Here is a 12,973-nt window from a genome sequence, read left to right as displayed (position 1 = left end):
AATGTGGAATAAGCGTGTATCTTGTATATTTAAGACTGCAGCACGTGTTCCCAGCGCTATGAAGCAATTTACTGACTGATTTCTAGTTGTACTTTTCTGCAAGGTAAACTTATTTCAACAACTTAACCCAGCTACATGAGAGGATTTGTAAATCTCATTTCATTGTGTTTCCAGGGTGCCTAATCTGTTACACAAATATTTCACCCATCGACATTAATCAATTTCACGGCATGATTCGAGTAAAACTAACATTTTACTGCTCAGTAGGTCAAACAGCTTTTGCTGAGAAGTGTATGGTTTGTTAAGTTAATGTAAATGCAGTTGGCAGTTTTCTTGGTGTCTAGTACTAACCAGCGGCCACAAAATAACAAAATCTAACGATGAGTCTTAATGGGTGTGCCGGTATTTGCTAAATGAGGTTGTGCTACTTTCGTCTGTGTGGGGCTAGGCGAGTGAGCAGTAGCGCGCCTGACGGTCAAGGGGAGAACTACTGTGGAGTTTTGAGCGTTTAAGATGGCGGTGAGTGGGCGTGTAAACAAAAATTAGACACAAGGAGCAAAGAACAGAAAATCTGCCTCTAATAAAATGTATTTTACTGTTCTTTTTCTGTATATTTCTGTATTTGTTTCCCCCAATGGAACTTGAGTAGTGTAAGGTAATACTGATAGGTATCAATGATGCAAGTACTTGTATGTGTTTGGAACGAACGTCAGGTATAAATAGCAGTGCCAGGCGCTAGGTAGTTAATCTTTGCGCAGTGGCATTATCGTTATCGCTTCTCGGCCTTTTGGCTAAGAAGCACCCCGCGGTCGGAGCGGTCCGTTGTGCTCTGTAGCGGGTCGCGAGTCGCGTTTCGTGGTCGTTTCGTTTGTTCTTGGTTTTTCCAGCGTTGATATTTTTGCGGTGAATATGTCGAACCGGTCGAACAGTATTCAATGCGTATTCGACAGAGCAGCGAGACGGCCCACGGCCTTTGAAATACAGGAATGGATATTTGGTGATCTGAAAGTACCGGAAAATGACGTCGACACCTTTCAACTGGATTTTGTCTTATTCTCGTTATTCGTGAAATTTCTCGACCAGGAGAAATACGAAAAGTATGGCCTGGCACTCGCGGGCGAACATCCGTTCCGCTACTTCGATGGAACTGTCGGAACAGTGCATATAGTGCCATCTGGCTTTGGGATACGGACTGTGCGGGTATTTAACGTACCCCCTGAGTGTCCCAATGACGTAATCGGCCGTGTCCTGTCGCGATATGGCACGGTGCTCAGCATCACGAATGAGAAGTGGGGAAGTGCCTACCGTTTCCAGGGCAACAGCGGCGTTCGTAGTGTCCGCATGGACCTCCGCCAGCACATCCCGTCGTATATAAATGTTGCGAGTACCAGGGCCCAGGTCACCTATATTGGGCAACCGCAGACTTGCTCCCTTTGTCAATCGACGGAGCATCTCCGCGTGGACTGCCCGCGCCGGCGTCCTGTGCAACTGCCGCGGGAACGCGCTGCTGGTACCGACCTTGTGCCTCTCCTCAGCGAGGTAGTGGCGGGCGCTGCCCACCGTCCCGCTGAGCGACCTGACGTGTCGCCCCCGCCAGAAGCAGTGCAACCGGCACCCAGTGCACCGGCTGACGGACCCGTCCCGGACCAGACGCCCGTTGTGGCGGTACTGCCGGCGGCGTCTGATGTGCCTGCTATGGCGAGTGATGTGGTCGCTGTCGAACAGATGGAGGTCGTTCTTCCTACCCCGCCCATCCCGGCAGATGACGCTAAGTCCCCCCGCCGTCGTCATCGGCGCAAGAAGGCGAACCCGGACCAGCCGGCGGAGGAAGCGAACGGTTTACGTCCTCCTGAGAGCGGCAGTGAGGCTGACTCTCAGGCCCCATCAGTTTCCCGCTCTGTTTCCGCTGACCGCTCGGGCGGTATGCGGCAAACTGCTCGGCAACTAGAGGCTCTTATCAGTTCCTCGCGAGATCGGGGAGCGATCCCTGCAAAACGGAAACATGACCAGGGTAGCGACCAGCCTATGCAGCGTACTCGCACCCTTTCACATCCTACTGTGTCCGACGCGTCTGCGCCGCCTGGCTTAGACTATCCTGCCGATGGGGGAGGCCTGAACTGGGCTGACGACGAGGGCGATGACATGCGTGATTGAGTGGGTCTTTCCCCACATGAGCTGCTTGGTATTTGTTTCTCACATCCGGGGTGATATCGCTGGGTTCTGGTGTGGATATTTCCACACCTGCTTCCCTACGGCCGTGACCCTATCTGCCGTTGTCTACTCTGTGTTGCTCTCCCATGCCTGCCTTTGACCATCCGCCGGGAGCCCTCTCCCTTTTAACGATCAATATCAACTCCATCTCCAACCCGGTCAAACTTCGATCTCTGAAGGACTTTCTCCGCCTTGGTGCGTTTGATGTGGTCTTTCTCCAGGAAGTTTGTGCCCCTTTTCTATCTGACCTTGCTGGTTATGAGGCACTGTATAACATCGACCCTGACGCCCGGCGGGGTACTGCTTTGCTCTACCGATCAGAGTTTATTCCATCCCACGTTACCACGCTACCCAACGGTCGCGTTCTTGCATGTATCCTTCAAGATGTCCTTTTTCTAAATGTCTATGCTCCTTCCGGTGCTAACCACAGGCATGGCAGAACAACACTTTTTCAGTCTGATCTCCCCCCTTTCTTAGCAGCTCGTCGCCCTATCGTCTTTGGCGGAGACTTCAACTGTGTGGTGGCCGAAGTTGACCAGGTCCCGACGCCTATGCGGTGTGAAGCGCTCGCTTCACTCCTTCGGGCGGCTGACCTTACTGACACATGGCGCCACTTCCATCCCGCCTACACGCAATTTACCCACATCTATCCCACTGGAGCCAGCCGTATTGATCGTGTTTATGTCTCGACTGATTTGACTCCCGCCCTTTGTGCCGTCCAAGTCATACCCGTGGCCTTTAGTGACCACTGTGCGTACTCGTGTTCCTTGCGTATCGCGGGTCCTGCCCCGGTTCCTCGTGGCACCTCTTGGAAGATGAATACCCTTCATCTGTCCCAGCCCGAACTTCGTGCTCTTGTCACGAAAACGTGGCAGGATTGTCTCGTGGACACTTCCCGGTACCCTACCACGGTGGTTTGGTGGCTCCGCTGTGCGAAGCCCCGGCTGCGACGTGTTATCCGGCAATACAGTCGCGACGTCGCCCACTGGAAACGTAGCACGTTGGCCTTCTATCAGCAGTGTCTCACTGACGCCCTGACTCTTCCTGCTGACCGGTATGATCAGCTCCGCATGCGCCTCACCAAAATTAAGGCGCAAATCCTTCGCTTCTCTCGGGAGAAAGCCGACGGTATGGTGGTGCGGTGTCGTTCTGCATCCCTGATTGAAGGCGAGGAGCCATCCCTTTATCACCTAGCCTCTGAACGAACTCGTGCCAAGAAGAACACCATTTTGCGCCTTAAGACAGACGATGGTGCGCGTATCACAGACAACCGCGACGTCCTCCAACACCTGACGGACCATTTCACGCACCTCTTCCAGGATGTTGAGGTCGACGTTGCCGCCCAACGTGCACTTGTCAGTGGGGTGCCCACTTCTTTGGATCGTCATGACCGCGACTCCTTAACCGAGCCCCTGACACTCGCTGACCTCACATCTGTCCTCCGTGCCTGTCCGGGACGCAAGTCACCTGGCCCCGACGGTCTCCCTTATGAGTTCTACCAACAATTTTGGGACCTGCTCGGCGACCGTTTCTGCACAATGTGCGAGGAGATTTTTGCTGGATGCGACTTACCCGCCGACTTTTTATCTGGACGTATTGCCCTTATTCCAAAGGTGACTGGTCACTGCCGAGCTCAAGACCTGCGTCCTATCACTGTCCTTAACACTGACTATAAGTTGGTGGCACGATGCGTGGCCTCTCGTCTCAAACAGGCGATGACTAAGGTACTTTGCCCCACTCAATCCTGTGGCGTTTCGCGTCGGAACATCTTCACCGCCGCTTCCCTGTACCGCGATGTTGTCTTCCTCACCGCTGACACTCGCACCCCGGCTGCCATTCTTTCCTTGGACTTCGCCGGTGCCTTTGACAGGGTCTCGCACCCTTACCTGCTGGGCGTTATGTCGCGGATGGGTTTTGGGGAGCGCTTCATACGCATCATCCGGAACTTCTTGGATGGGGCGAATTCCACTATCGTGGTGAACGGTTGCCGGTCGCGCCCCATTCCCATCAGACGGTCAGTTCGACAGGGGTGTCCCTTGTCGATGTATTTGTTTGCCTTAGCGCTGGACCCCATGCTGCGTGACATTGGCCGGTTGGTCGACGGTGTCGTTCTCCCAGGCGTCACCTTCCGCTGTGCGGCCTACGCCGATGACGTTGGTGTGTTCGTTGCTAACGCAAGGGACATCGATTCCGTTCGCCGCATTCTCGATGTTTCTGAACGGGCCTCCGGTGCTCAGTTAAATCCCAACAAGACTGTGTTACTTCCGCTAGGGCCACGATCTTTGACCGTCGAACGCCCCTGGTACCGAGTTGTAGGGGAACAGCGTATCTTGGGTCTTGAGGTGACTGCCTGTCCGCAGCGTATGTTAACCCTCACGTGGCGGCGGCTTCTCACACGCATCAGGGGCCTTTGCGTGAGCCACGCTGATCGACGGCTCGACCTCCATCAACGCATCCGGCTTATTAATGGTTATCTCCTCTCACGAGCATGGTATGTCGCCCAACTCCTTACGCTGCCGAAGCAGATCGGCCGAGCCATATCCCAAGCAGTATATTGGCTCTTGTGGCGGCATGCGCTGTTCAAGGTTGATGCGCTGACCTGTACGCTGCCGAAGGTCGATGGCGGCCTTGGCCTCATTGACTTTTCTCGGAAATGTGCGGCCCTTCTGATTCACCGTGTCGCCGCTTTGCGCGACGCCGACCCCGGTGGGACTACAGCGGTCCTCTTCGACCGTTATCGTCCACACTCGGCGCGTGCACCGGTCTGTTTGATGCATATTCCGATCCGGCTGACGACGGTCAGAGACTATTACTTCCACCGCAGTTATGTCCTCGCAGTGGCCACTGACAAGGCACGCACGTCGAAGCGCCTTTACCAGGCACTCCGAGGCCAGCCCAAGCCCCATAAATTAGAGGACAGACGACCATCGGTCATCTGGCGCCAAGTTTGGGCTAATATTAACAACGCAGCCCTTCCCACGGCGGTTTCAGCGCTATGGTACCGTGTCGTCAACAATTTAATCCCCACTAACCATCGCCTGGCGGCCATCCGCCTACGGCCCTCGGCTGCTTGCGGCCGCTGTGGTGACGTTGACACCAGGGAGCATCGCCTCCTCTGCCCCCACGTCACAGAAGTGTGGACCCTTGCACGTGTACTCATAGCGCTGATCGGTGGGACGACGCCAGCAAATGTATCCACCGACTGGTTCCTGACTCCTGATCTTCAAACACAACCCCGACCACGGCGAAACGCAATGGTGTGGCTCTTGGGCCACACCATTTTCACGATCTACGACCTTTCCCTCGCCGATGCTGTCTCTTACATGGACTACCTGTGGAGCCAGCATCGCGTGGCGGAATCTGCTCGAAACTATACGACCACTTTTGCCCGGTATTTGAAAGTTGCAATGATCCATGGATACCAAACGGTGTTCCAGGTTGCCTAGGGCACCTTGTCCAGGCATTGCCTGGGCTTGCCCCTGGTTTTTTTTTTGCACCAATCTTTGACTTGACTCACCCCAGATTCGCAATTGGAACAACTATTGCCATAACTTTATTGGAAAAATTGGAATCACGCAATCAATCTTAGAAGCTTATTCCTTCGTTAATTCTCTGGGCGATGGGATTATCTCGCCAGTTTTATTTTCATTTGTGTGTGCTGCCGTCCCTCTTTTTAAATTTCCTTTCATTTCCTTTCATTTCTATCTTTCTTTCTTTCTTCCTTTGGTTCTCAACTCACTATTTCTTCACACCTGCAGAGTGAGGTGTCTTTCTGAGTCCAGTGTCGTCGCCCATTGCGGCATAGCAGAGTATGCCCCTCGCTTTTAATTTCGTTCCTGGCAACAAGTCTTGCTACTCGATGCACCATGTTGTGCGTGCTGCGGCGACACTCTAGGATGGCGGCAATTTTTGGAGAGGACAAGGTAGGGCTGTAGGGGAGGAAGGAGGCCCAAAAAAAAAAAAAAAAAAAAAAAAAAAAAAAAAAAAAAAAAAAGTGAAGTATAACTGAGGTGCGATTATTGCTAGTTGAAAACTTTTACCAATACCCCGCCAGAGAGACGTGAAATACCGTCTCTGTGGCAATTTTTGGCAACCCCTGAGGGGGTGTAAGTGTCATAGAAACAATGCTTCAAACTGTGTTTATCTGTGTACTCATTCTGCACTTGTGGAAGTGTTTAGCTGATGGTTGTTAGGGACCATGTACACAGACTAGTCTGTGTTCACTGATGAATTGTGTACATGTCTTAGGGAGCTGGTGAGAAACATACTCCTCAGTGTAAGATGTTGTGCAACTGCTATGTGTGAATAAAGATGCCAATGTGGACAGTTGAAATGTGGTTCTGTCTAGTGGCAATTCTTGCTCCATAGCATACTTGTGGTACACACATGCAGTGATTACTGATAAATGTAGGATTTGACAAAACTTGTGTCAGAATTTAGAGGAGGAGACTAGGGCAGTACAGTGAGAGTTGGTGAGTGTGTGGGAGGCAGGTGTTGTACTTAATTCATTTTCACAGCACTGCCAGTGTTATAATTTGTGTTTGTGTCCTGATCATTAGATGCATGTTTGATCCTTTTTGGACACTGCTGTGTGTACACCTTGATAATTAGAACTTATGACCATGGAACTGCTGTTTGATAATATTGGGCAATGAGTCTGTTGGCTTGAGATGATTGATGTGTTAGGCTGCACAGTGCCTAGTAAGGGCACTCACATTGAGGACAGTGTCCTATCTGGTGGGTGTTACATGAAGCAGGAAGAACTGTAATGTTGTGCAAGGCTTTGCCTCAATTTGACAATACATACATGTGCTGTAGTGTACAGAGCAGAGGGATTGAAAGAAAGGTAAGGGCTAGTAGCTATTTGGGTGGTAGCTAATGCAGTCCCTGATGTTGAGGTTTTGTTGAACCTTTATGTAGCTTACATGTTTCATCTAAAGGCTGCTGGTGGAAAATCTCCTTCATGCAGTAATAACAGTGATTGTGCAGTAGAATTTGGTGGGCTGCAGCCATGGCATTTCCATTTTGAACAGTGTGATTAGTGCATTTCTTGGTGTATTCCTTGAACTGTGGATTTACTGTGCAAATGTGACACATAATACAGTGTGATAGTTTAAATGGGATGGTGAGCTTAATGATGGTCCAGTGTGCTATGAGAATGTATTGCATGTGGAATACTGAAGAGAGGGAACCAGTGCTTGTGGGGTAAATTTTGTGACTGTGTCTGTGAATATAAATCATAGAATGCAATGAAAAATACAGTGGTAGAGGAAGTGTAGGTGAGAATTGTAGCAGGAGTTTTGCTTTTCTTTTTTTTTTTTTTTTTTTTGAGAGCAGAACTAGTTGGCTTGCCATGGCTCATTCTTTCTGTCTCTCTTCATTTGAGAATGACTCTTCCTATATGCAAGGTGAGCAAAATTTGCTGCCTACTATAGCACAAATGGATCCATAGAAAATGTCTTATTGTTTGGATCTGTTATGAATGCTTGGCACTCGAGATACTATTTAGCACACATTCAGATATTTTCATTTTTGTCAGGCAATATATTAGCTGGGGCCAATGAGACAGCAGGCAGGTTTGGATACTGTTAGCTTTCTATGATTCATCTTGGACAAGAACATAAACAGTAGAGGAGTCCAAAATATATATTTTTGTGCAGGTTGTTTGGCGCAATGTGGAATAAGCGTGTATCTTGTATATTTAAGACTGCAGCACGTGTTCCCAGCGCTATGAAGCAATTTACTGACTGATTTCTAGTTGTACTTTTCTGCAAGGTAAACTTATTTCAACAACTTAACCCAGCTACATGAGAGGATTTGTAAATCTCATTTCATTGTGTTTCCAGGGTGCCTAATCTGTTACACAAATATTTCACCCATCGACATTAATCAATTTCACGGCATGATTCGAGTAAAACTAACATTTTACTGCTCAGTAGGTCAAACAGCTTTTGCTGAGAAGTGTATGGTTTGTTAAGTTAATGTAAATGCAGTTGGCAGTTTTCTTGGTGTCTAGTACTAACCAGCGGCCACAAAATAACAAAATCTAACGATGAGTCTTAATGGGTGTGCCGGTATTTGCTAAATGAGGTTGTGCTACTTTCGTCTGTGTGGGGCTAGGCGAGTGAGCAGTAGCGCGCCTGACGGTCAAGGGGAGAACTACTGTGGAGTTTTGAGCGTTTAAGATGGCGGTGAGTGGGCGTGTAAACAAAAATTAGACACAAGGAGCAAAGAACAGAAAATCTGCCTCTAATAAAATGTATTTTACTGTTCTTTTTCTGTATATTTCTGTATTTGTTTCCCCCAATGGAACTTGAGTAGTGTAAGGTAATACTGATAGGTATCAATGATGCAAGTACTTGTATGTGTTTGGAACGAACGTCAGGTATAAATAGCAGTGCCAGGCGCTAGGTAGTTAATCTTTGCGCAGTGGCATTATCGTAACCAGTGAACTATAACTGAGGTGCGATTATTGCTAGTTGAAAACTTTTACCAATACCCCGCCAGAGAGACGTGAAATACCGTCTCTGTGGCAATTTTTGGCAACCCCTGAGGGGGTGTAAGTGTCATAGAAACAATGCTTCAAACTGTGTTTATCTGTGTACTCATTCTGCACTTGTGGAAGTGTTTAGCTGATGGTTGTTAGGGACCATGTACACAGACTAGTCTGTGTTCACTGATGAATTGTGTACATGTCTTAGGGAGCTGGTGAGAAACATACTCCTCAGTGTAAGATGTTGTGCAACTGCTATGTGTGAATAAAGATGCCAATGTGGACAGTTGAAATGTGGTTCTGTCTAGTGGCAATTCTTGCTCCATAGCATACTTGTGGTACACACATGCAGTGATTACTGATAAATGTAGGATTTGACAAAACTTGTGTCAGAATTTAGAGGAGGAGACTAGGGCAGTACAGTGAGAGTTGGTGAGTGTGTGGGAGGCAGGTGTTGTACTTAATTCATTTTCACAGCACTGCCAGTGTTATAATTTGTGTTTGTGTCCTGATCATTAGATGCATGTTTGATCCTTTTTGGACACTGCTGTGTGTACACCTTGATAATTAGAACTTATGACCATGGAACTGCTGTTTGATAATATTGGGCAATGAGTCTGTTGGCTTGAGATGATTGATGTGTTAGGCTGCACAGTGCCTAGTAAGGGCACTCACATTGAGGACAGTGTCCTATCTGGTGGGTGTTACATGAAGCAGGAAGAACTGTAATGTTGTGCAAGGCTTTGCCTCAATTTGACAATACATACATGTGCTGTAGTGTACAGAGCAGAGGGATTGAAAGAAAGGTAAGGGCTAGTAGCTATTTGGGTGGTAGCTAATGCAGTCCCTGATGTTGAGGTTTTGTTGAACCTTTATGTAGCTTACATGTTTCATCTAAAGGCTGCTGGTGGAAAATCTCCTTCATGCAGTAATAACAGTGATTGTGCAGTAGAATTTGGTGGGCTGCAGCCATGGCATTTCCATTTTGAACAGTGTGATTAGTGCATTTCTTGGTGTATTCCTTGAACTGTGGATTTACTGTGCAAATGTGACACATAATACAGTGTGATAGTTTAAATGGGATGGTGAGCTTAATGATGGTCCAGTGTGCTATGAGAATGTATTGCATGTGGAATACTGAAGAGAGGGAACCAGTGCTTGTGGGGTAAATTTTGTGACTGTGTCTGTGAATATAAATCATAGAATGCAATGAAAAATACAGTGGTAGAGGAAGTGTAGGTGAGAATTGTAGCAGGAGTTTTGCTTTTCTTTTTTTTTTTTTTTTTTTTTGAGAGCAGAACTAGTTGGCTTGCCATGGCTCATTCTTTCTGTCTCTCTTCATTTGAGAATGACTCTTCCTATATGCAAGGTGAGCAAAATTTGCTGCCTACTATAGCACAAATGGATCCATAGAAAATGTCTTATTTTTTGGATCTGTTATGAATGCTTGGCACTCGAGATACTATTTAGCACACATTCAGATATTTTCATTTTTGTCAGGCAATATATTAGCTGGGGCCAATGAGACAGCAGGCAGGTTTGGATACTGTTAGCTTTCTATGATTCTTCTTGGACAAGAACATAAACAGTAGAGGAGTCCAAAATATATATTTTTGTGCAGGTTGTTTGGCGCAATGTGGAATAAGCGTGTATCTTGTATATTTAAGACTGCAGCACGTGTTCCCAGCGCTATGAAGCAATTTACTGACTGATTTCTAGTTGTACTTTTCTGCAAGGTAAACTTATTTCAACAACTTAACCCAGCTACATGAGAGGATTTGTAAATCTCATTTCATTGTGTTTCCAGGGTGCCTAATCTGTTACACAAATATTTCACCCATCGACATTAATCAATTTCACGGCATGATTCGAGTAAAACTAACATTTTACTGCTCAGTAGGTCAAACAGCTTTTGCTGAGAAGTGTATGGTTTGTTAAGTTAATGTAAATGCAGTTGGCAGTTTTCTTGGTGTCTAGTACTAACCAGCGGCCACAAAATAACAAAATCTAACGATGAGTCTTAATGGGTGTGCCGGTATTTGCTAAATGAGGTTGTGCTACTTTCGTCTGTGTGGGGCTAGGCGAGTGAGCAGTAGCGCGCCTGACGGTCAAGGGGAGAACTACTGTGGAGTTTTGAGCGTTTAAGATGGCGGTGAGTGGGCGTGTAAACAAAAATTAGACACAAGGAGCAAAGAACAGAAAATCTGCCTCTAATAAAATGTATTTTACTGTTCTTTTTCTGTATATTTCTGTATTTGTTTCCCCCAATGGAACTTGAGTAGTGTAAGGTAATACTGATAGGTATCAATGATGCAAGTACTTGTATGTGTTTGGAACGAACGTCAGGTATAAATAGCAGTGCCAGGCGCTAGGTAGTTGGCACATCTAGAGGGTTGGATCCCCTCCTTCGAAAGCGTCAGATTGCAAAGCCTGGGCTACTCTCAGGGTGGAATCTCCGTCTTCGAAGATTGTGTGTGTCTGTCTGTCTGCCCGCTGCTGTCGCTGTTCGTTCGTTCGTCCGTCCGTCCGTCCGTCCGTCCGTCCGTCCGCCTGCTGGCTGTCCATCGCCGTCGTCGTAACCGCTGTCGCTGCCGCCGCCGCCGCTGCCGCCGCCGCCTGCTGTTCGTCCGCCTGTTCGCCGCCGACGCCGACGCCGACGCCGACGCCGACGCCGCCTGCTGTTCGCCGCTGCCCATCGCCGACGCCGACGCCGACGCCGACGCCGCCTGCTGCACGTCCGTCTGTCCGTCGCCGTTCGTCTGCAATGAGTACTCCCACCTCCACCGTCATCTACACCTCCCCCTCCCCCTCTCCCACAGTCACTTCCTGGAGTGCCGCCTCTGGCCTCCCTCCTTCCACCTCCCCTTCCCTTCCTCCACTTACCCACCCCCCTATCTCCTCCCCTGCTGTATACCCACACCTCTACACCCTTCCTCCAGCCTCCACACCCTCAACAGCTCCCACTACTACCCCCGCCCTCACGTACGCCTCTGTTGCCGCCTCTGCTGCCGCCCCTCAGGTGGTTGGCTTCCCCTCTCTCACCGACCCCGTCGCTTCGTCTTCTGCATCTCCCGCACGCATCACGTTGCGCCGAGCCACCATCGCCACCACTGAACCAGCTGCTTCTCCCGGTGCCTCCACTACGCCACAGGGATCTGCCACCCGCCACCTCCCTCTCCTCCCCGTCCCTCTCCCCTCCTCCCAGCCTCCAGTCTCCAAAAAACCCCAAAAGCGCGTCCTTACCGACTCTGCTCCCGCCACTTCCCACAAAAAATCAACGCCACCTCCCCCTCCCCCTCCCCCTGCCGTCACCATGGACACCACCCCTCCTCCTGCCACCCCTACCTTGGCCCCCACCCTCCACACCTTTGTCCTGTCCACTCCCGATCCTAAGTTCCTCGACGCTCGTACCCTCACCAAGGCAATACGAAAGTACTTACCTGGTGCTCCCATCTCCCAACTCATTCCCCGCAGGGACTCAGTCCTTATCAAGTCCCCATCCCCATCATTTCACACAGACCTCCTGCGAAAACTCCCACGAGTTATGTTTGGCCCCCACGCCTCTCTGACACCCTTCCTTTCCGCTTCCACTCCTCGTCAGCCCCAGCCTCCCCGTCGCCCCCCCACCTACACCGCTGTGATCACCAAGCTCAGCCCGGTGATCACAGAGGATGAAGTGTTGGTAGAATTGAACTCCCACCCGGACTTGGACATCCGCTCTGCTCGCCGTATCCACAATGCCTCTGGTCCCACCTACCTCATGCGGGTATTCTCAGAGTCCGCCCCGTCCATAGACCATCTCCTCACCCAGGGTGCCCTGATATACCACCGTCGCCACCCTGTTGAATCCTCCAAATCCCCTCCCCAATCCTACCGTTGCCAACGGTGCCTGATGTACAATGACCACCTGACTCCCAACTGCAAAAACCCCCCCACCTGTCCCCATTGCAAGGCCTCCCACTTTCTCAAGAACTGCCCCAACCTCGCTGCTCCTCCTTCCTGTAATACCTGCAATGGCCCCCATCCCACATACTCCTACAAGTGTAAAGCTAAACCCCCTCCAGCCACCCCTGAACTTACAGTCCCAGTTCGTCCCGTCGATCCTCCTGTCCATCCTAACAATTCCCTCCGTCCACCCCCCACGGCCGAGGACATCATCCGGTTCATTACCGTTGTACTCCAAAACATTCACCCTTTTCAGCGCCCGCACACCTTCCAACAAATATCCCTTGCTGCTCGCTCTGTGTTCCACCTGAACACCTTCGCCAC

The 12,973-nt window shown here is 49.7% G+C and overlaps 1 non-coding gene and 1 pseudogene across 1 annotated transcript; both read left to right on the top strand.

Moving 5' to 3' along the window:
- The first annotated feature begins 6,192 nt into the window (after positions 1 to 6,192).
- LOC126425529 (U4 spliceosomal RNA) lies at positions 6,193 to 6,316 on the top strand (annotated as a pseudogene).
- Positions 6,317 to 8,629: 2,313 nt separating this feature from the next.
- On the top strand, positions 8,630 to 8,769 carry LOC126425514 (U4 spliceosomal RNA). The gene has a single exon (XR_007576365.1). It is a non-coding gene; the product is annotated as a U4 spliceosomal RNA (small nuclear RNA).
- Positions 8,770 to 12,973: the final 4,204 nt, after the last annotated feature.

The sequence above is a fragment of the Schistocerca serialis genome, chromosome 10, assembly GCF_023864345.2.
Source record: "Schistocerca serialis cubense isolate TAMUIC-IGC-003099 chromosome 10, iqSchSeri2.2, whole genome shotgun sequence".
Taxonomy (NCBI): domain Eukaryota; kingdom Metazoa; phylum Arthropoda; class Insecta; order Orthoptera; family Acrididae; genus Schistocerca; species Schistocerca serialis.
This window is presented reverse-complemented; position numbering and strand designations above follow the sequence as displayed.